The sequence below is a fragment of the Mustelus asterias genome, chromosome 32 (assembly GCF_964213995.1).
Source record: "Mustelus asterias chromosome 32, sMusAst1.hap1.1, whole genome shotgun sequence".
In the NCBI taxonomy this organism is placed as follows: domain Eukaryota; kingdom Metazoa; phylum Chordata; class Chondrichthyes; order Carcharhiniformes; family Triakidae; genus Mustelus; species Mustelus asterias.
In genome coordinates, this window is record NC_135832.1 from 249,908 (window position 1) to 272,537 (window position 22,630).

At 45.0% G+C, this 22,630-nt stretch overlaps 1 pseudogene across 1 annotated transcript in view; it reads right to left on the reverse strand.

Annotated features, from left to right (window-relative positions):
* Positions 1-22,136, reverse strand: part of LOC144481772 (perforin-1 pseudogene) — a 59,566-nt pseudogene extending 37,430 nt beyond the window's left edge. Inside the window, exon 1 of the transcript XR_013495770.1 lies at positions 22,074-22,136. The product of XR_013495770.1 is annotated as a perforin-1 pseudogene (transcript). The remainder of the gene's footprint in view (positions 1-22,073) is intronic.
* Positions 22,137-22,630: the final 494 nt, after the last annotated feature.

Consider the following 22,630-nt stretch of genomic DNA (forward strand, 5'->3'; position numbering starts at 1 on the left):
TGGATCAGTAAATTTGCTGATGAAACCAAGATTGGTGGAGTTGTGGATGAGGTGGAGGGCTGTTGTAGGCTTCAAAGAGACATAGATAGGATGCAAAGCTGGGCTGAAAAATGGCAAATGGAGTTTCACCCTGATAAATGTGAGGTGATTCATTTTGGTAGGACTAATTTAAATGTGGATTACAGGGTCAAAGGTAAGGTTCTGAAGACTGTGGAGGAACAGAGAGATCTTGGGGTCCATATCCACAGAGCTCTAAAGGTTGCCACTCAAGTGGATAGAGCTGTGAAGAATGTCAAAAGTGTGTTAGCTTTTATTAACAGGGGGTTGGAGTTTAAGAGCCGTGGGGTTATGCTGCAACTGTACAGGACCTTGGTGAGACCACATTTGGAATATTGTGTGCAGTTCTGGTCACCTCACTATAAGAAGGATGTGGAAGCACTGGAAAGAGTGCAGAGGAGATTTACCAGGATGCTGCCTGGTTTGGTGGGTAGGTCTTATGAGGAAAGGTTGAGGGAGCGAGGGCTGTTCTCTCTGGAGCGGAGGAGGCTGAGGGGAGACTTAATAGAGGTTTATAAAATGATGAAGGGGAAAGATAGAGTGAACGTTCAAAGACTATTTCCTCGGGTGGATGGAGCTATTACAAGGGGGCATAACTATAGGGTTCTTGGTGGGAGATATAGGAAGGATATCAGAGGTAGGTTCTTTACGCAGAGAGTGGTTGGGGTGTGGAATGGACTGCCTGCAGTGATAGTGGAAATTGAGGAAAATTGAAGCGGTTATTGGATAGGCACATGGAGCACACCAGGATGATAGGGAGTGGGATAGCTTGATCTTGGTTTCAGATAAAGCTCGGCACAACATCGTGGGCCGAAGGGCCTGTTCTGTGCTCTACTGTTCTATGTTCTATATAAACCATCCCAAACCCCTCGATTAGATTCTAGTCTGTAACTCACTCCCGGGTAGCTGTTATTCTAAATATAAACCACACCGAATCCCTCCATTCGATTCCATGTCTGTAACTCACTCCCAGGTATCTGTTATTCTCCATATAAGCCTGCCCGAACCCCTCGATTAGATCCCAGTCTGTAACTCACTCCCGGATGTCTGTTATTCTACTTATAAACCACCCTGAACTCCTCAATTAGATTCCAGTCTGTAACTCACTCCCGGGTATCTGTTAATCTACTTATAAACCATCCCGAACCCCTCGATTCGATTCCAGTCTGTAACTCACTCCCAGGTATCTGTTATTCTACATATAAACCACCCTGAACCCCTCGATTAGATTCCAGTCTGTAACTCACTCCCGGGTACCTGTTATTCTATATAGAAACCTCCCCGAACCCCTCGATTAGATTCCAGTCTGTAACTCACACCTGGGTATCTGTTATTCTATTTATAAACCACCCTGAACCCCTCGATTAGATTCCAGTCTGGAACTCACTCCTGGGTATCTGCTATTCTATATATAAACCACCCTGAACCCCTCGATTAGATTCCAGTCTGTAACTCACTCCCGGGTCTCTGTTATTCTATCTATAAACTACCCCGAACTCCTCGATTAGATTCCAGTCTGAAACTCACTCCCGGGTATCTGTTATTCTATATATAAACCGCCCCGAACCCCTCGATTAGATTCCAGTCTGTAACTCACTCCCGGGTATCTGTTATTCTGTATATAAACCACCCCAAACCCCTCGATTAGATTCCAGTCTGTAACTCACTCCCGGGTATCTGTTATTTTATTTATAAACCACCCCGAACCCCTCGATTCGATTCCAGTCTGTAACTCACTACCGGGAATCTGATATTCTATACATAAACCACCCCGAACCCCTCAATTAGATTCCAGTCTGTAATTCACTCCCGGGTATCTGTTATTTTATAAATAAACCACCCCGAACCCCTCGGTTACATTCCAGTCTGTAACTCACTCCCGGGTATCTGTTATTCTACATATCAACCACTCCGAACCCCTCGATTGGATCCCACTCTGTAACCCACTCCCAGGTATCTGTTATTCTATATATTAACCACCCCGAACCCCTCGATTAGATTCCAGTCTGTAACTCACTCCCGGGTATCTGTTATTCTACATATCAACCACTCCGAACCCCTCGATTGGATCCCACTCTGTAACCCACTCCCAGGTATCTGTTATTCTATATATAAACCACCCCGAACCCCTCGATTAGATTCCAGTCTGTAACTCACTCCCGGGTATCTGTTATTCTATATATAAACCACCCCGGACTCCTCGATTAGATTCCAGTCTGTAACTCACTCCCTGGTCTCTGTTATTCTATATATAAACCACCACGAACTCCTCGATTAGATTCCAGTCTGTAACTCACTCCCTGGTATCTGTTATTCTATATATAAACCACCGCAAACCCCTCGATTAGATTCCAGTCTGTAACTCACTCCCGGGTATCTGTTATTCTATATTTAAACCACCCCGAACCCCTCGATTAGATTCCAGTCTGTAACTCACTCCCGGGTATCTGTTATTCTATATATAAACCATCCCGAACCCCCCGATGAGATTCCAGTCTGGAACTCACTCCCGGGTATCTGTTATTCTATATATAAACCACCACAAACCTCTCGATTAGATTCCAGTCTGTAACTCACTCCCGGGTATCTGTTATTCTATATATAAACCTCCCCGAACCCCTCGATTAAATTCCAGTCTGTAACTCCCCCCCGGGTATCTATTATTCTATATATAAACCACCCCGAACCCCTCGATTAGATTCCAGTCTGTAACTCACTCCCGGGTATCTGTTATTCTATATATAAACCACCCCAAACCCCTCGATTAGATTCCAGTCTGTAACTCACTCTCAGGTATTTGTTATTCTATATATAAACCACCCCGAACCCCTCGATTAGATTCCAGTCTGTAATTCACTCCCGGGTTTCTGTTATTCTGTATATAAGTGACCCCGAACCCCTCGATTAGATTCCAGTCTGTAACTCACTCCCGGGTATCCGTTATTATACATATAAACCATCCCGAACACCTCGATTAGATTCCAGTCTGTAACTCACTCCCGGGTATCTGTTATTCTATGTATAAACCACCCCGAACCCGTCGATCAGATTCCAGTCTGTAACTCACTCCCGGGTGTCTGTTATTCTATATATAAACCACCCCGAACCCCTCGATTAGATTCCAGTCTGTAACTCACTCCCGGGTATCTGTTATTCTATATATAAACCACACCGAACACCTCGATTAGATTCCAGTCTGTAACTCACTCCCGGGTATCTGTTATTCTATATATAAACCACCCCGAACCCCTCGATTAGATTCCAGTCTGTAACTCACTCCCGGGTATCTGTTATTCTATATATCAACCACCCCGAACGCCTCGATTAGATTCCAGTCTGTAACTCACTCCCGGGTATCTGTTATTCTATATATAAACCACCCCGAACCCCTCGATTAGATTCCAGTCTGTAACTCACTCCCGGGTATCTGTTATTCTATATATAAACCACCCCGAACCCGTCGATCAGATTCCAGTCTGTAACTCACTCACAGATATCTGTTATTGTATATACAAACCACCCCGAACCCCTCGATTAGATTCCAGTCTGTAACTCACTCCCGGGTATCTGTTATTCTATATATAAACCTCCCCGACCCCCTCGATTAGATTCCAGTCTGTAACTCACTCCCGGGTATCAGTTATTCGATACATAAATCTCCCCAAACCCCTCGATTAGAATGCAGTCTGTAACTCACTCCCGGGTATCTGTTATTCTATATATAAACCATCCCGAACCCTTCGATTAGATTCCAGTCTGTAACTCACTCCCGGGTATCCGTTATTATACATATAAACCATCCCGAACCCCTCGATGAGATTGCAGTCTGTAAATCTCTCCCGGGTATCCGTTATTATACGTATAAACCATCCCAAACCCCTCGATGAGATTGCAGTCTGTAAATCACTCCCGGGTATCTGTTATTCTATATATAAACCATCCCGAACCCCACGATTAGATTCCAGTCTGTAACTCACTCCCCGGTATCAGTTATTCGATACATAAATCTCCCCAAACCCCTCGATTAGAATGCAGTCTGTAACTCACTCCCGGCTGTCTGTTATTCTATATATAAGCCACCCCGAACCCCTCGATTAGATTCCCGTCTGTAACTCACTCCCGGGTATCTGTTATTCTATATATAAACCACCCCGAACCCCTCGATTAGATTCCAGTGTGTAACTCACTCCCGGGTATCTGTTATTCTATATATAAACTACCCCAAACCCCTCAATTAGATTCCAGTCTGTAACTCACTCCCAGGTGTCTGTTTTTTATGTATAAACCACCCCGAACCCCTCCATTAGACTGCAGTCTGTAACTCACTCCCGGGTATCTGTTGTTCTATATATAGGCCACCCCGAACCCCTCGATTAGACTCCAGTCTGTAACTCACTCCCGGGTGTCTGTAATTCTCTATATAAACCACCCCGAACCCCTCGATTAGATTCGTGTCTGTAACTCACTCCCGGGTATCTGGTATTCTATATATAAACCACTCCGAACCCCTCGATTAGATTCCAGTCTGTAACTCACTCCCGGGTATCTGTTTTTCTGTATATAAACCACCCCGAACCCCTCGATTAGATTCCAGTCTGTAACTCACTCCCGGGTATCTGTTATTCTATATATAAACCACCCCGAACCCCTCGATTAGATTCCAGTCTGTAACTCACTCCCGGGTATCTGTTTTTCTGTATATAAACCACCCCGAACCCCTCGATTAGATTCCAGTCTGTAACTCACTCCCGGGTATCTGTTATTCTATATATAAACCTCCCCGAACCCCTCGATTCAATTCCAGTCTGTAACTCCCCCCCGGGTATCTGTTATTCTATATATAAACCATCCCCGAACCCCTCGATTAGATTCCAGTCTGTAACTCACTCCCGGGTATCTGTTATGCTATATATAAACCACCACGAACCCCTCGATTAAATTCCAGTCTGTAACTCACTCCCGGGTATCTGTTATTCTATTGATAAACCACCCTGAACCCCTCGATTAGATTCCAGTCTGTAACTCACTCCCGGGTATCTGTTATTCTGTATATAAACCACCCCGAACCCCTCGATTAGATTCCAGTCTGTAACTCACTCCCGGGTATCTGTTATTCTATATATAAACCACCCCGAACCCCTCGATTAGATTCCAGTCTGTAACTCACTCCCGGGTATCTGTTATTCTATATATAAACCACCCCGAACCCCTCGATTAGATTCCAGTCTGTTACTCACTCCCGGGTATCTGTCATTCTATATATAATATATTCATATCATGTATAATATATTATGATGAAAGTGAGGAGGTGTGGGATAGAGGGAAAGTTGGCTGATTGGATAGGTAACTGGCTGTCTGATCGAAGACAGAGGGTGGTGGTGGATGGAAAAATTATCGGACTGGAGGCAGGTTGCTAGCGGAGTGCCGCAGGGATCAGTGCTTGGTCCTCTGCTCTTTGTGACTTAGAGGAGGGGGCTGAAGGGTGGATCAGTAAATTTGCTGATGACACCAAGATTGGTGGAGTAGTGGATGAGGTGGAGGGCTGTTGTAGGCTGCAAAGAGACATGGATAGGATGCAAAGCTGGGCTGAAAAATGGCAAATGGAGTTTAACCCTGATAAATGTGCGGTGATTCATTTTGGCAGGACTAATTTAAATGTGGATTCCAGGGTCAAAGGTAGGGTTCTGAAGACTGTGGAGGAACAGAGAGATCTTGGGGTCCATATCCACAGATCTCTAAAGGTTGCCACTCAAGTGGATAGAGCTGTGAAGAATGTCAAAAGTGTGTTAGCTTTTATTAACAGGGGGTTGGAGTTTAAGAGCCGTGGGGTTATGCTGCAACTGTACAGGACCTTGGTGAGACCACATTTGGAATATTGTGTGCAGTTCTGGTCACCTCACTATAAGAAGGATGTGGAAGCGCTGGAAAGAGTGCAGAGGAGATTTACCAGGATGCTGCCTGGTTTGGAGGGTAGGTCTTATGAGGAAAGGTTGAGGGAGCTAGGGCTGTTCTCTCTGGAGTGGAGGAGTCTGAGAGGAGACTTAATAGAGGTTTATAAAATGATGAAGGGGAAAGATAGAGTGAACGTTCAAAGACTACTTCCTCGGGTGGATGGAGCTATTACAAGGGGGCATAACGATAGGGTTCATAAGACCATAAGACCATAAGACATAGGAGCGGAAGTAAGGCCATTCGGCCCATCGAGTCCACTCCACCATTCAATCATGGTTGATTTCAACTCCATTTACCCGCTCTCTCCCCATAGCCCTTAATTCCTCGAGAAATCAAGAATTTATCAATTTCTGTCTTGAAGACGCTCAACGTCTCGGCCTCCACAGCCCTCTGTGGCAATGAATTCCACAGACCCACCACTCTCTGGCTGAAGAAATTTCTCCTCATCTCTGTTCTAAAGTGACTCCCTTTTATTCTAAGGCTGTGCCCCCGCGTCCTAGTCTCCCCTGTTAATGGAAACAACTTCCCTACGTCCATCCTATCTAAGCCGTTCATTATCTTGTAAGTTTCTATCAGATCTCCCCTCAACCTCCTAAACTCCAATGAATATAATCCCACGATCCTCAGACGTTCATCGTATGTCAGGCCTACCATTCCTGGGATCATCCGTGTGAATCTCCGCTGGACCCGCTCCAGTGCCAGTATGTCCTTCCTGAGGTGTGGGGCCCAAAATTGCTCACAGTACTCCAAATGGGGCCTAACCAGTGCTTTATAAAGCCTCAGAAGTACATCCCTGCTTTTGTATTCCAAGCCTCTTGAGATAAATGACAACATTACATTTGCTTTCTTAATTACGGACTCAACCTGCAAGTTTACCTTTAGAGAATCCTGGACTAGGACTCCCAAGTCCCTTTGCACTTTAGCGTTATGAATTTTGTCACCGTTTAGAAAATAGTCCATGCCTCTATTCTTTTTTCCAAAGTGTACGACCTCGCACTTGCCCACGTTGAATTTCATCAGCCACTTCTTGGACCACTCTCCTAAACTGTCTAAATCTTTCTGCAGCCTCCCCACCTCCTCAATACTACCTGCCCCTCCACCTATCTTTGTATCATCGGCAAACTTGGCCAGAATGCTCCCAGTCCCGTCATCTAGATCGTTAATATATAAAGAGAACAGCTGTGGCCCCAACACTGAACCCTGCGGGACACCACTTGTCACCGGTTGCCATTCTGAGAAAGAACCTTTTATCCCAACTCTCTGCCTTCTGTCTGACAGCCAATCGTCAATCCATGTTAGTACCTTGCCTCGAATACCATGGGCCCTTATTTTACTCAGCAGTCTCCCGTGAGGCACCTTGTCAAAGGCCTTTTGGAAGTCAAGATAGATAACATCCATTGGCTCTCCTTGGTCTAACCTATTTGTTATCTCTTCAAAGAACTCTAACAGGTTTGTCAGGCACGACCTCCCCTTACTAAATCCATGCTGACTTGTCTTAATCCGACCCTGCACTTCCAAGAATTTAGAAATCTCATCCTTAACGATGGATTCTAGAATTTTGCCAACAACTGAGGTTAGGCTAATTGGCCTATAATTTTCCATCTTTTTTCTTGTTCCCTTCTTGAACAGTGGGGTTACAACAGCGATTTTCCAATCCTCTGGGACTTTCCCTGACTCCAGTGACTTTTGAAAGATCATAACTAACGCCTCCACTATTTCTTCAGCTATCTCCTTTAGAACTCTAGGATGTAGCCCATCTGGGCCCGGAGATTTATCAATTTTCAGACCTTTTAGTTTCTCTAGCACTTTCTCCTTTGTGATGGCAACCATATTCAACTCTGCCCCCTGACTTTCCTGAATTGTTGGGATATTACTCATGTCTTCTACTGTGAAGACTGACGCAAAGTACTTATTAAGTTCCTCAGCTATTTCCTTGTCTCCCATCACTAGATTACCAGCGTCATTTTGGAGCGGCCCAATGTCTACTTTTGCCTCCCGTTTGTTTTTAATGTATTTAAAGAAACTTTTACTATCATTCCTAATGTTACTGGCTAGCCTACCTTCATATTTGATCCTCTCCTTCCTTATTTCTCTCTTTGTTATCCTCTGTTTGTTTTTATAGCCTTCCCAATCTTCTGACTTCCCACTACTCTTTGCCACATTATAGGCTCTCTCTTTTGCCTTGATGCATTCCCTGACTTCCTTTGTCAGCCATGGCTGCCTAATCCCCCCTCTGATAACCTTTCTTTTGTTTGGGATGAACCTCTGCACTGTGTCCTCAATTACTCCCAGAAACTCCTGCCATTGCTGTTCTACTGTCTTTCCCATTAGGCTCTGCTTCCAGTCGATTTTTGTCAGTTCCTCCCTCATGCGCCTGTAATTACCTTTATTTAACTGTAGAACCTTCACATCTGATTCTGCCTTCCTTCTTTCAAATTGCAGACTGAATTCTACCATATTATGATCACTGCTTCCTAAGTGTTCCCTTACTTTAAGATCTTTTATCACGTCTGGCTCATTACATAACACTAAGTCCAGAATAGCCTGTTCCCTCGTGGGCTCCATCACAAGCTGTTCCAAAAAGCCATCCTGTAAACATTCAATGAATTCCCTTTCTTTGGGTCCACTGGCAACATTATTTACCCAGTCCACCTGCATATTGAAATCCCCCATGATCACTGTGACCTTGCCTTTCTGACATGCCCTTTCTATTTCGTGGTGCATTTTGTGCCCCTGGTCCTGACCACTGTCAGGAGGCCTGTACATAACTCCCATTATGGTTTTTTTGCCTTTGTGGTTCCTCAGCTCTACCCACACAGACTCCACATCGTCTGACCCTATGTCGTTTAGTGCTATTGATTTAATTTCATTTCTAATTAACAAGGCAACCCCGCCCCCTCTACCCACCCCTCTGTCTTTTCGATAGGTTGTGAATCCCTGGATGTTTAACTGCCAGTCCTGAACCCCCTGCAACCACGTCTCTGTGATGCCTACCACATCATACCTGCCAGTCACAATCTGGGCCACAAGCTCATCTATCTTGTTCCGGACACTGCGGGCATTTAAATATAGCACCTTTAATTCCCTATTGACCGTCCCTTTTTGTTTTCGTAGTGTGGTGGACCTTGGTCTACTGAGCCTTTCCAGACACTGTGTCATATTTTGTGAGATGGGGACTATCGTAACCTCTCCTGAGTGCTGTCTTTTCGTGATTTTTTGTAATCCTAAGCAGCTACGCTTCCCACTGATTCCTTCACCTCTTGTTTCCCTGACTTTCCCTTCCCCCCCAATCTCTAGTTTAAAGTCCTATTGACCACCCCATTTACTCTCTTCGCCAGAACACTGATCCCAGCTCGGTCCAGGTGGAGACCGAGCTGGGATCATGGTGGGAGATATAGGAAGGATATCAGAGGTAGGTTCTTTACGCAGGGAGTGGTTGGGGCGTGGAATGGACTGCCTGCAGTGATAGTGGAAATTTAGGAAAATTTAAGCGGTTTTTGGATAGGAACATGGAGCACACCAGGATGATAGGGAGTGGGATAGCTTGATCTTGGTTTCAGATAAAGCTCGGCACAACATCGTGGGCCGAAGGGCCTGTTCTGTGCTCTACTGTTCTATGTTCTATATAAACCATCCCAAACCCCTCGATTAGATTCCAGTCTGTAACTCACTCCCGGGTAGCTGTTATTCTAAATATAAACCACACCGAATCCCTCGATTCGATTCCATGTCTGTAACTCACTCCCAGGTATCTGTTATTCGGTAAATAAACCATCCCGAACCCCTCGATTAGATTCCAGTCTGTAACTCACTCCCGGATGTCTGTTATTCTACTTATAAACGACCCTGAACCCCTCAATTAGATTCCAGTCTGTAACTCACTCCCGGGTATCTGTTATTCTACATATCAACCACTCCGAACCCCTCGATTGGATCCCACTCTGTAACCCACTCCGAGGTATCTGTTATTCTGTATATAAACCACCCCGAACTCCTGGATTAGATTCCAGTCTTTAACTCACTCCCAGGTATCTGTTATTCTGTATATAAACCACCCCGAACTCCTCGATTAGATTTAAGTCTGTAACTCACTCCCGGGTATCTGTTATTCTATATATAAACCACCCCGAACACCTCGATTAGATTCCAGTCTGTGACTCACTCCCGGGTATCTGTTATTCTATATATAAACCACCCTGAACCCCTCGATTAGATTCCAGTCTGTAACTCACTCCCGGGTATCTGTTATTCTATATATAAACCACCACGAACTCCTCGATTAGATTCCAGTCTTTAACTCACTCCCAGGTATCTGTTATTCTGTATATAAACCACCCCGAACTCCTCGATTAGATTCCAGTCTGTAACTCACTCCCGGGTATCTGTTATTCTGTATATAAACCACCCTGAACCCCTCGATTAGATTCCAGTCTGTAACTCACTCCCGGGTATCTGTTATTCTATATATAAACCACCACGAACCTCTCGATTAGATTCCAGTCTGTGACTCACTCCCGGGGATCTGTTATTCTATATATAAACCAACCCGAACCCCTCGATTAGATTCCAGTCTGTAACTCACTCCCGGGTATCTGTTATTCTATATATAAACCTCCCCGAACCCCTCGATTAAATTCCAGTCTGTAACTCCCCCCCCGGGTATCTGTTATTCTATATATAAACCACCCCGAACCCCTCGATTAGATTCCAGTCTGTAACTCACTCCCGGGTATCTGTTATTCTATAGAGAAACCACCACGAACCCCTCGATTAAATTCCAGTCTGTAACTCACTCCCGGGTATCTGTTATTCTATATATAAACCACCCCAGACCCCTCGATTAGATTCCAGTCTGTAACTCACTCCCGGGTATCTGTTATTCTATATATAAACCACCCCGAACACCTCGATTAGATTCCAGTCTGTGACTCACTCCCGGGTATCTGTTATTCTATATATAAACCACCCTGAACCCCTCGATTAGATTCCAGTCTGTAACTCACTCCCGGGTATCTGTTATTCTATATATAAACCACCACGAACTCCTCGATTAGATTCCAGTCTTTAACTCACTCCCAGGTATCTGTTATTCTGTATATAAACCACCCCGAACTCCTCGATTAGATTCCAGTCTGTAACTCACTCCCGGGTATCTGTTATTCTGTATATAAACCACCCTGAACCCCTCGATTAGATTCCAGTCTGTAACTCACTCCCGGGTATCTGTTATTCTATATATAAACCACCACGAACCTCTCGATTAGATTCCAGTCTGTGACTCACTCCCGGGGATCTGTTATTCTATATATAAACCAACCCGAACCCCTCGATTAGATTCCAGTCTGTAACTCACTCCCGGGTATCCGTTATTCTATATATAAACCTCCCCGAACCCCTCGATTAAATTCCAGTCTGTAACTCACTCCCGGGTATCTGTTATTCTATAGAGAAACCACCACGAACCCCTCGATTAAATTCCAGTCTGTAACTCACTCCCGGGTATCTGTTATTCTATATATAAACCACCCCAGACCCCTCGATTAGATTCCAGTCTGTAACTCACTCCCGCGGATCTGTTATTCTGGAGATAAACCACCCCGAACCCGTCGATTAGATTCCAGTCTGTAACTCACTCCCGGGTATCTGTTATTCTATATATAAACCACCACGAACCCCTCGATTAGATTCCAGTCTGTAACTCACTCCCGGGTATCTGTTATTCTATATATAAACCACCCCGAACCCCTCGATTAGATTCCAGTCTGTAACTCACTCCCGGGTATCTGTTATTCTATATATAAACCACCCCGAACCCCTCGATTAGATTCCAGTCTGTAACTCACTCCCGGGGATCTGTTATTCTCTATATAAACCACCCCGAACCCCTCGATTAGATTCGTGTCTGTAACTCACTCCCGGGTATCTGTTATTCTATATATAACCACCCCGAACCCCTCGATTAGATTCCAGTCTGTAACTCACTCCCGGGTATCTGTTATTCTATATATAAACCACCCCAAACCCCTCGATTAGATTCCAGTCTGTAACTCACTCCCGGGTCTGTTATTCTACATATCCACGACTCCGAACCCCTCGATTGGATCCCACTCTGTTACCCACTCCCAGGTATCTGTTATTCAATATATAAACCACCCCGAACTCCTCGATTAGATTCCAGTCTGTAACTCACTCCCGGGTATCTGTTATTCTATATATAGACCACCACGAACCTCTCGATTAGATTCCAGTCTGTAACTCACTCCCGGGTATCTGTTATTCTATATATAAACCACCCCGAACCCCTCGATTAGATTCCAGTCTGTAACTCACTCCCGGGGATCTGGTATTCTGGATATAACCCACCCCGAACCCGTCGATTAGATTCCAGTCTGTATCTCACTCCCGGGTATCTGTTATTCTATTTATCAACCACCCCGAACCCCTCGATTAGATTCCAGTCTGTAACTCACTCCCCGGTATCTGTTATTCTGTATATAAACCACCCCGAACCCCTCGATTAGATTCCAGTCTGTAACTCACTCCCCGGTATCTGTTATTCTATATATAGACCACCCCGAACCCCTTGATTAGATTCCAGTCTGTAACTCACTCCCGGGTATCTGTTATTCTATATATAAACCACCCTGAACCCCTCGATTAGATTCCAGTAAGTAACTCACTCCCGGGTATCTGTTATTCTATTGATAAACCACCCTGAACCCCTCGATTAGATTCCAGTCTGTAACTCACTCCCGGGTATCTGTTATTCTGTATATAAACCACCCCGAACCCCTCGATTAGATTCCAGTCTGTAACTCACTCCCGGGTATCTGTTATTCTATATATAAACCACCCCGAACCCCTCGATTAGATTCCAGTCTGTAACTCACTCCCGGGTATCTGTTATTCTATATATAAACCACCCCGAACCCCTCGATTAGATTCCAGTCTGTTACTCACTCCCGGGTATCTGTCATTCTATATATAATATATTCATATCATGTATAATATATTATGATGAAAGTGAGGAGGTGTGGGATAGAGGGAAAGTTGGCTGATTGGATAGGTAACTGGCTGTCTGATCGAAGACAGAGGGTGGTGGTGGATGGAAAAATTATCGGACTGGAGGCAGGTTGCTAGCGGAGTGCCGCAGGGACCAGTGCTTGGTCCTCTGCTCTTTGTGACTTAGAGGAGGGGGCTGAAGGGTGGATCAGTAAATTTGCTGATGACACCAAGATTGGTGGAGTAGTGGATGAGGTGGAGGGCTGTTGTAGGCTGCAAAGAGACATGGATAGGATGCAAAGCTGGGCTGAAAAATGGCAAATGGAGTTTAACCCTGATAAATGTGCGGTGATTCATTTTGGCAGGACTAATTTAAATGTGGATTCCAGGGTCAAAGGTAGGGTTCTGAAGACTGTGGAGGAACAGAGAGATCTTGGGGTCCATATCCACAGATCTCTAAAGGTTGCCACTCAAGTGGATAGAGCTGTGAAGAATGTCAAAAGTGTGTTAGCTTTTATTAACAGGGGGTTGGAGTTTAAGAGCCGTGGGGTTATGCTGCAACTGTACAGGACCTTGGTGAGACCACATTTGGAATATTGTGTGCAGTTCTGGTCACCTCACTATAAGAAGGATGTGGAAGCGCTGGAAAGAGTGCAGAGGAGATTTACCAGGATTCTGCCTGGTTTGGAGGGTAGGTCTTATGAGGAAAGGTTGAGGGAGCTCGGGCTGTTCTCTCTGGAGTGGAGGAGTCTGAGAGGAGACTTAATAGAGGTTTATAAAATGATGAAGGGGAAAGATAGAGTGAACGTTCAAAGACTACTTCCTCGGGTGGATGGAGCTATTACAAGGGGGCATAACGATAGGGTTCATGGTGGGAGATATAGGAAGGATATCAGAGGTAGGTTCTTTACGCAGGGAGTGGTTGGGGCGTGGAATGGACTGCCTGCAGTGATAGTGGAAATTTAGGAAAATTTAAGCGGTTTTTGGATAGGAACATGGAGCACACCAGGATGATAGGGAGTGGGATAGCTTGATCTTGGTTTCAGATAAAGCTCGGCACAACATCGTGGGCCGAAGGGCCTGTTCTGTGCTCTACTGTTCTATGTTCTATATAAACCATCCCAAACCCCTCGATTAGATTCCAGTCTGTAACTCACTCCCGGGTAGCTGTTATTCTAAATATAAACCACACCGAATCCCTCGATTCGATTCCATGTCTGTAACTCACTCCCAGGTATCTGTTATTCGGTAAATAAACCATCCCGAACCCCTCGATTAGATTCCAGTCTGTAACTCACTCCCGGATGTCTGTTATTCTACTTATAAACGACCCTGAACCCCTCAATTAGATTCCAGTCTGTAACTCACTCCCGGGTATCTGTTATTCTACATATCAACCACTCCGAACCCCTCGATTGGATCCCACTCTGTAACCCACTCCGAGGTATCTGTTATTCTGTATATAAACCACCCCGAACTCCTGGATTAGATTCCAGTCTTTAACTCACTCCCAGGTATCTGTTATTCTGTATAGAAACCACCCCGAACTCCTCGATTAGATTTAAGTCTGTAACTCACTCCCGGGTATCTGTTATTCTATATATAAACCACCCCGAACACCTCGATTAGATTCCAGTCTGTGACTCACTCCCGGGGATCTGTTATTCTATATATAAACCACCCTGAACCCCTCGATTAGATTCCAGTCTGTAACTCACTCCCGGGTATCTGTTATTCTATATATAAACCACCACGAACTCCTCGATTAGATTCCAGTCTTTAACTCACTCCCAGGTATCTGTTATTCTGTATATAAACCACCCCGAACTCCTCGATTAGATTCCAGTCTGTAACTCACTCCCGGGTATCTGTTATTCTGTATATAAACCACCCTGAACCCCTCGATTAGATTCCAGTCTTTAACTCACTCCCAGGTATCTGTTATTCTGTATATAAACCACCCCGAACTCCTCGATTAGATTCCAGTCTGTAACTCACTCCCGGGTATCTGTTATTCTGTATATAAACCACCCTGAACCCCTCGATTAGATTCCAGTCTGTAACTCACTCCCGGGTATCTGTTATTCTATATATAAACCACCACGAACCTCTCGATTAGATTCCAGTCTGTGACTCACTCCCGGGGATCTGTTATTCTATATATAAACCAACCCGAACCCCTCGATTAGATTCCAGTCTGTAACTCACTCCCGGGTATCTGTTATTCTATAGAGAAACCACCACGAACCCCTCGATTAAATTCCAGTCTGTAACTCACTCCCGGGTATCTGTTATTCTATATATAAACCACCCCAGACCCCTCGATTAGATTCCAGTCTGTAACTCACTCCCGCGGATCTGTTATTCTGGAGATAAACCACCCCGAACCCGTCGATTAGATTCCAGTCTGTAACTCACTCCCGGGTATCTGTTATTCTATATATAAACCACCACGAACCCCTCGATTAGATTCCAGTCTGTAACTCACTCCCGGGTATCTGTTATTCTATATATAAACCACCCCGAACCCCTCGATTAGATTCCAGTCTGTAACTCACTCCCGGGTATCTGTTATTCTATATATAAACCACCCCGAACCCCTCGATTAGATTCCAGTCTGTAACTCACTCCCGGGGATCTGTTATTCTGTATATAAACCACCCCGAACCGCTCGATTAGATTCCAGTCTGTAACTCACTCCCGGGTATCTGTTATTCTATATATAAACCATCCCGAACCCCTCGATTAGATTCCAGTCTGTAACTCACTCCCGGGTATCTGTTATTCTCTATATAAACCACCCCGAACCCCTCGATTAGATTCCAGTCTGTAACACACTCCCGGGTGTCTGTTATTCTCTATATAAACCACCCCGAACCCCTCGATTAGATTCCAGTCTGTAACTCACTCCCGGGTGTCTGTTATTCTGTATATAAACCACCCCGAACCCCTCGATTAGATTCCAGTCTGTAACTCACTCCCGGGTATCTGTTATTCTATATATAAACCACCCCGAACCCCTCGATTAGATTCCACTCTGTAACTCACTCCCGGGTATCTGTTATTCTATATATAAACCACCCCGAACCCCTCGATTAGATTCCAGTCTGTAACTCACTCCCGGGTATCTGTCATTCTATATATAATATATTCATATCATGTCTAATATATTATGATGAAAGTAAGGAGGTGTCGGATGGCGGGAAATTTGGCCGATTGGATCGGTAACTGGCTATCTGATCGAAGACAGAGGGTGGTGGTGGATGGAAAATTATCGGACTGGAGGCAGGTTGCTAGCGGAGTGCCGCAGGGATCAGTGCTTGGTTCTCTGCTCATTGTGATTTTTATTCATGACCGAGAGGAGGGGGCTGAAGGGTGGATCAGTAAATTTGCTGATGACACCAAGATTGGTGGAGTAGTGGATGAGGTGGAGGGCTGTTGTAGGCTGCAAAGAGACATAGATAGGATGCAAAGCTGGGCTGAAAAATGGCAAATGGAGTTTAACCCTGATAAATGTGCGGTGATTCATTTTGGCAGGACTAATTTAAATGTGGATTCCAGGGTCAAAGGTAGGGTTCTGAAGACAGTGGAGGAACAGAGAGATCTTGGGGTCCATATCCACAGATCTCTAAAGGTTGCCACTCAAGTGGATAGAGCTGTGAAGAATGTCAAAAGTGTGTTAGCTTTTATTAACAGGGGGTTGGAGTTTAAGAGCCGTGGGGTTATGCTGCAACTGTACAGGACCTTGGTGAGACCACATTTGGAATATTGTGTGCAGTTCTGGTCACCTCACTATAAGAAGGATGTGGAAGCGCTGGAAAGAGTGCAGAGGAGATTTACCAGGATGCTGCCTGGTTTGGAGGGTAGGTCTTATGAGGAAAGGTTGAGGGAGCTCGGGCTGTTCTCTCTGGAGTGGAGGAGTCTGAGAGGAGACTTAATAGAGGTTTATAAAATGATGAAGGGGAAAGATAGAGTGAACATTCAAAGACTACTTCCTCGGGTGGATGGAGCTATTACAAGGGGGCATAACGATAGGGTTCATGGTGGGAGATATAGGAAGGATATCAGAGGTAGGTTCTTTACGCAGGGAGTGGTTGGGGTGTGGAATGGACTGCCTGCAGTGATAGTGGAAATTTAGGAAAATTGAAGCGGTTATTGGATAGGCACATGGAGCACACCAGGATGATAGGGAGTGGGGTAGCTTGATCTTGGTTTCAGATAAAGCTCGGCACAACATCGTGGGCCGAAGGGCCTGTTCTGTGCTCTACTGTTCTATGTTCTATATAAACCACCCCAAACCCCTCGATTAGATTCTAGTCTGTAACTCACTCCCGGGTAGCTGTTATTCTAAATATAAACCACACCGAATCCCTCGATTCGATTCCATGTCTGTAACTCACTTCCAGGTATCTGATATTCTCCATATAAACCTGCCCGAACCCCTCGATTAGATTCCAGTCTGTAACTCACTCCCAGGTATCTGATATTCTCCATATAAACCAGCCCGAACCCCTCGATGAGATTCCAGTCTGTAACTCACTCCCGGGTATCTGTTATTCTAAATATAAACCACCCCGAACCCCTCGATTAGATCCCAGTCTGTAACTCACTCCCGGATGTCTGTTATTCTACTTATAAACCACCCTGAACCCCTCAATTAGATTCCAGTCTGTAACTCACTCCCGGGTATCTGTTATTCTACTTATAAACCATCCCGAACCCCTCGATTCGATTCCAGTCTGTAACTCACTCCCGGGTATCTGTTATTCTAAATATAAACCACCCCGAACCCCTCGATTAGATCCCAGTCTGTAACTCACTCCCAGATGTCTGTTATTCTACTTATAAACCACCCTGAACCCCTCAATTAGATTCCAGTCTGTAACTCACTCCCGGGTATCTGTTATTCTACTTATAAACCATCCCGAACCCCTCGATTCGATTCCAGTCTGTAACTCACTCCCAGATATCTGTTATTCTACATATAAACCACCCTGAACCCCTCGATTAGATTCCAGTCTGTAACTCACTCCCGGGTACCTGTTATTCTATATATAAACCACCCTGAACCCCTCGATTAGATTCCAGTCTGTAACTCACTCCTGGGTATCTGCTATTCTATATATAAACCACCCTGAACCCCTCGATTAGATTCCAGTCTGTAACTCACTCCCGGGTATCTGTTATTCTATCTATAAACTACCCCGAACTCCTCGATTAGATTCCAGTCTGTAACTCACTCCCGGGTATCTGTTATTTTATTTATAAACCACCCCGAACCCCTCGATTAGATTCCAGTCTGGAACTCACTACCGGGAATCTGATATTCTATATATAAACCACCCCGAACCCCTCGATTAGATTCCAGTCTGTAATTCACTCCCGGGTATCTGTTATTTTATAAATAAACCACCCCGAACCCCTCGGTTAGATTCCAGTCTGTAATTCACTCCCGGGTATCTGTTATTCTACATATCAACCACTCCGAACCCCTCGATTGGATCCCACTCTGTAACCCACTCCCAGGTATCTGTGATTCTATACATAAACCACCCCGAACCCCTCGATTAGATTCCAGTCTGTAACTCACTCCCGGGTATCTGTTATTCTATATATAAACCATCCCGAACCCCTCGATTAGATTCCAGTCTTTAACTCACTCCCGGGTATCTGTTATTCTATATATAAACCACGACGAACCTCTCGATTAGATTCCAGTCTGTAACTCTCTCCCGGGTATCTGTTATTCTATGTATAAACCTCCCCGAACCCTTCGATTAAATTCCAGTCTGTAACTCCCCCCCGGGTATCTGTTATTCTATATATAAACCACCCCAAACCCCTCGATTAAATTCCAGTCTGTAACTCACTCCCGGGTATCTGTTATTCTATATATAAACCACCCCGGACCCCTCGATTAGATTCCAGTCTGTAACTCACTCCCGGGGATCTGTTATTCTGGATATAAACCACCCCGAACCCGTCGATTAGATTCCATTCTGTAACTCACTCCCGGGTATCTGTTATTCTATATATAAACCACCACGAACCCCTCGATTAAATTCCAGTCTGTAACTCACTCCCGGGTATCTGTTATTCTATATATATACCACCCCGAACCCCTCGATTAGATTCCAGTCTGTAACTCACTCCCGGGGATCTGTTATTCTGTATATAAACCACCACGAACCCCTCGATTAGATTCCAGTCTGTAACTCACTCCCGGGTATCTGTTATTCTATTTATAAACCACCCCGAACCCCTCGATTAGATTCCAGTCTGTTACTCACTCCCGGGTGTCTGTTATTCTCTATATAAACCACCCCGAGCCCCTCGATTAGATTCCAGTCTGTAACTCACCCCCGGGTGTCTGTTATTCTCTATATAAACCACCCCGAACCCCGCGATTCGATTCGTGTCTGTAACTCACTCCCGGGTGTCTGTTATTCGATATATAAACCACCCCGAACCCCTCGGTGAGATTCCAGTCTGTAACTCACTCCCGGGTGTCTTTTATTCTATATATAAACCACCCCGAACCCCTCGATTCGATTCCAGCCTGTAACTCACTCCCGGGTATCTGTTATTCTATATATAAACCACCCCGAACCCCTCGATTAGATTCCAGTCTGTAACTCACTCCCGGGTATCTGTTATTCTATATATAAACCACCCCGAACCCCTCGATTAGATTCCAGTCTGTAACTCACTCCCGGGTATCTGTTATTCTATATATAAACCACCCCGAACCCCTCGATTAGATTCCAGTCTGTAACTCACTCCCGGGTATCTGTTATTCTATATATAAACCACCCCGAACCCCTCGATTACATTCCAGTCTGTAACTCACTCCCGGGTATCTGTTATTCTATATATAAACCACCCCGAACCCCTCGATTAGATTCCAGTCTGTAACTCACTCCCGGGTATCTGTTATTCTATATATAAACCACCCCGAACCCCTCGATTAGATTCCAGTTTGTAACTCACTCCCGGGTATCTGTTATTCTATATATAAACCACCCCGAACCCCTCGATTCGATTCCAGTCTTTACCTCACTCCCGGGTATCTGTTATTCTATATATAAACCACCCTGAACCCCTCGATTAGATTCCAGTCTGTAACTCACTCCCGGGTATCTGTTATTCTGTATATAAACCAACCCGAACCGCTCGATTAGATTCCAGTCTGTAACTCACTCCCGGGTATCTGTTATTCTATATATAAACCACCCCGAACCCCTCGATTAGATTCCAGTCTGTAACTCACTCCCGGGTATCTGTTATTCTATATATAAACCACCCCGAACCCCTCGATTAGATTCCAGTCTGTAACTCACTCCCGGGTATCTGTTATTCTATATATAAACCACCCCGAACCCCTCGATTAGATTCCAGTCTGTAACTCACTCCCGGGTATCTGTTATTCTATATATAAACCACCCCGAACCCCTCGATTACATTCCAGTCTGTAACTCACTCCCGGGTATCTGTTATTCTATATATAAACCACCCCGAACCCCTCGATTACATTCCAGTCTGTAACTCACTCCCGGGTATCTGTTATTCTATATATAAACCACCCCGAACCCCTCGATTAGATTCCAGTCTGTAACTCACTCCCGGGTATCTGTTATTCTATATATAAACCACCCCGAACCCCTCGATTAGATTCCAGTCTGTAACTCACTCCCGGGTATCTGTTATTCTATATATAAACCACCCCGAACCCCTCGATTAGATTCCAGTCTGTAACTCATTTCCGGTTATCTGTTATTCTATATATAATCCACCCCGAACCCCTCGATTAGATTCCAGTCTGTAACTCACTCCCGGGGAGCTTTTATTCTATATATAATCCACCCCGAACCCCTCGATTAGATTCCAGTCTGTAACTCACTCCCGGGTATCTGTTATTCTATATATAACCCACCCCGAACCACTCGATTAAATTCCAGTCTGTAACTCACTCCCGGGTATCTGTTATTCTATATATAAACCACCCCGAACCCCTCGATTAGATTCCAGTCTGTAACTCACTCCCGGGTGTCTGTTATTCTATATATAAACCACCCCGAACCCCTCGATTAGATTCCAGTCTGTAACTCACTCCCGGGTATCTGTAATTCTATATATAAACCACCCCGAACCCCTCGATTAGATTCCAGTCTGTAACTCACTCCCGGGTATCTGTTATTCTATATATAAACCACCCCGAACCCCTCGATTAGATTCCAGTCTGTAACTCACTCCCGGGTATCTGTTATTCTATATATAAACCACCCCGAACCCCTCGATTAGATTCCAGTCTGTAACTCACTCCCGGGTATCTGTTATTCTATATATAAACCACCCTGAACCCCTCGATTAGATTCCAGTCTGTAACTCACTCCCGGGTATCTGTTATTCTATATATAAACCACCCCGAACCCCTCGATTAGATTCCAGTCTGTAACTCACTCCCGGGTACCTGTTATTCTGTATATAAACCACCCCGATCCCCTCGATTAGATTCCAGTCTGTAACTCACTCCCGGGTATCTGTTATTCTATATATAAACCACCCCGAACCCCTCGATTAGATTCCAGTCTGTAACTCACTCCCGGGTATCTGTTATTCTATTTCTAAACCAACCCGAACCCCTCGATTAGATTCCAGTCTGTAACTCACTCCCGGGTATCTGTTATTCTATATATAAACCACCCCGAACACCTCGATTAGATTCCAGTCTGTAACTCACTCCCGGGTATCTGTTATTCTATATATAAACCACCCCGAACCCCTCGATTAGATTCCAGTCTGTAACTCACTCCCGGGTATCTGTTATTCTCTATATAAACCACCCCGAACCCCTCGATTAGATTCCAGTCTGTAACTCACTCCCAGGTATCTGTTATTCTGTTCTGTCACTCATCATTTATTTTGATCTCTCTGTTCTGACTCTGGTTTTGAGGGTTTGCTAACGTGGGGAATGTTGATGTAAGAATTGCTTCGAGTGAAACCTCTCTCTCAGTTCTTCCCATGTTTTTGCTGTTTGGACCGGGAGATATCTCGCGACTCACCTCCACGGAAAGTTCAGCTCTCCCCGACTCCCCGCCGTCTCAGTCTCCGATGTTCAGAAGCTAAAAGTTTGTGTTGCGAAGGATGTATTTCATAGAGAGCGAGTTATAACCACTGAGTATCCCAGGATGCAGCAGTGACCGCCCTTTCGAGTTGCCAGCCACGTTTTTGATGTGGGAACCAAAATAGCCAATTGTGCGGCGAAAATTATCCATCAGTGTTGTGCAGAGTTGTGAGATAAACTGTTTGTGTGATTCACACTGAGGGATGTTTGATGGCCATTCCCCTGTCACAAAGGGTGAATAAACCACCACGTGATACATTGGAATCTTTCTCTGCACAGCAAGAGGGCGTAGAGAGACCTGGAGATTGGGACAATCTTGGACACATGGATTTAAACAAGGAAACCCCTTCCCGTTCACTCCCACTGGACACAATCCCAATAGACACAAACCCCATCCTGTTCACTCCCACTGTACACAATCCCAAACCCCTTCCCGTTCGCACGCACTGTACACAATCCCAATCCCCTTCCCATTCACTCCTGCTGAACACAATC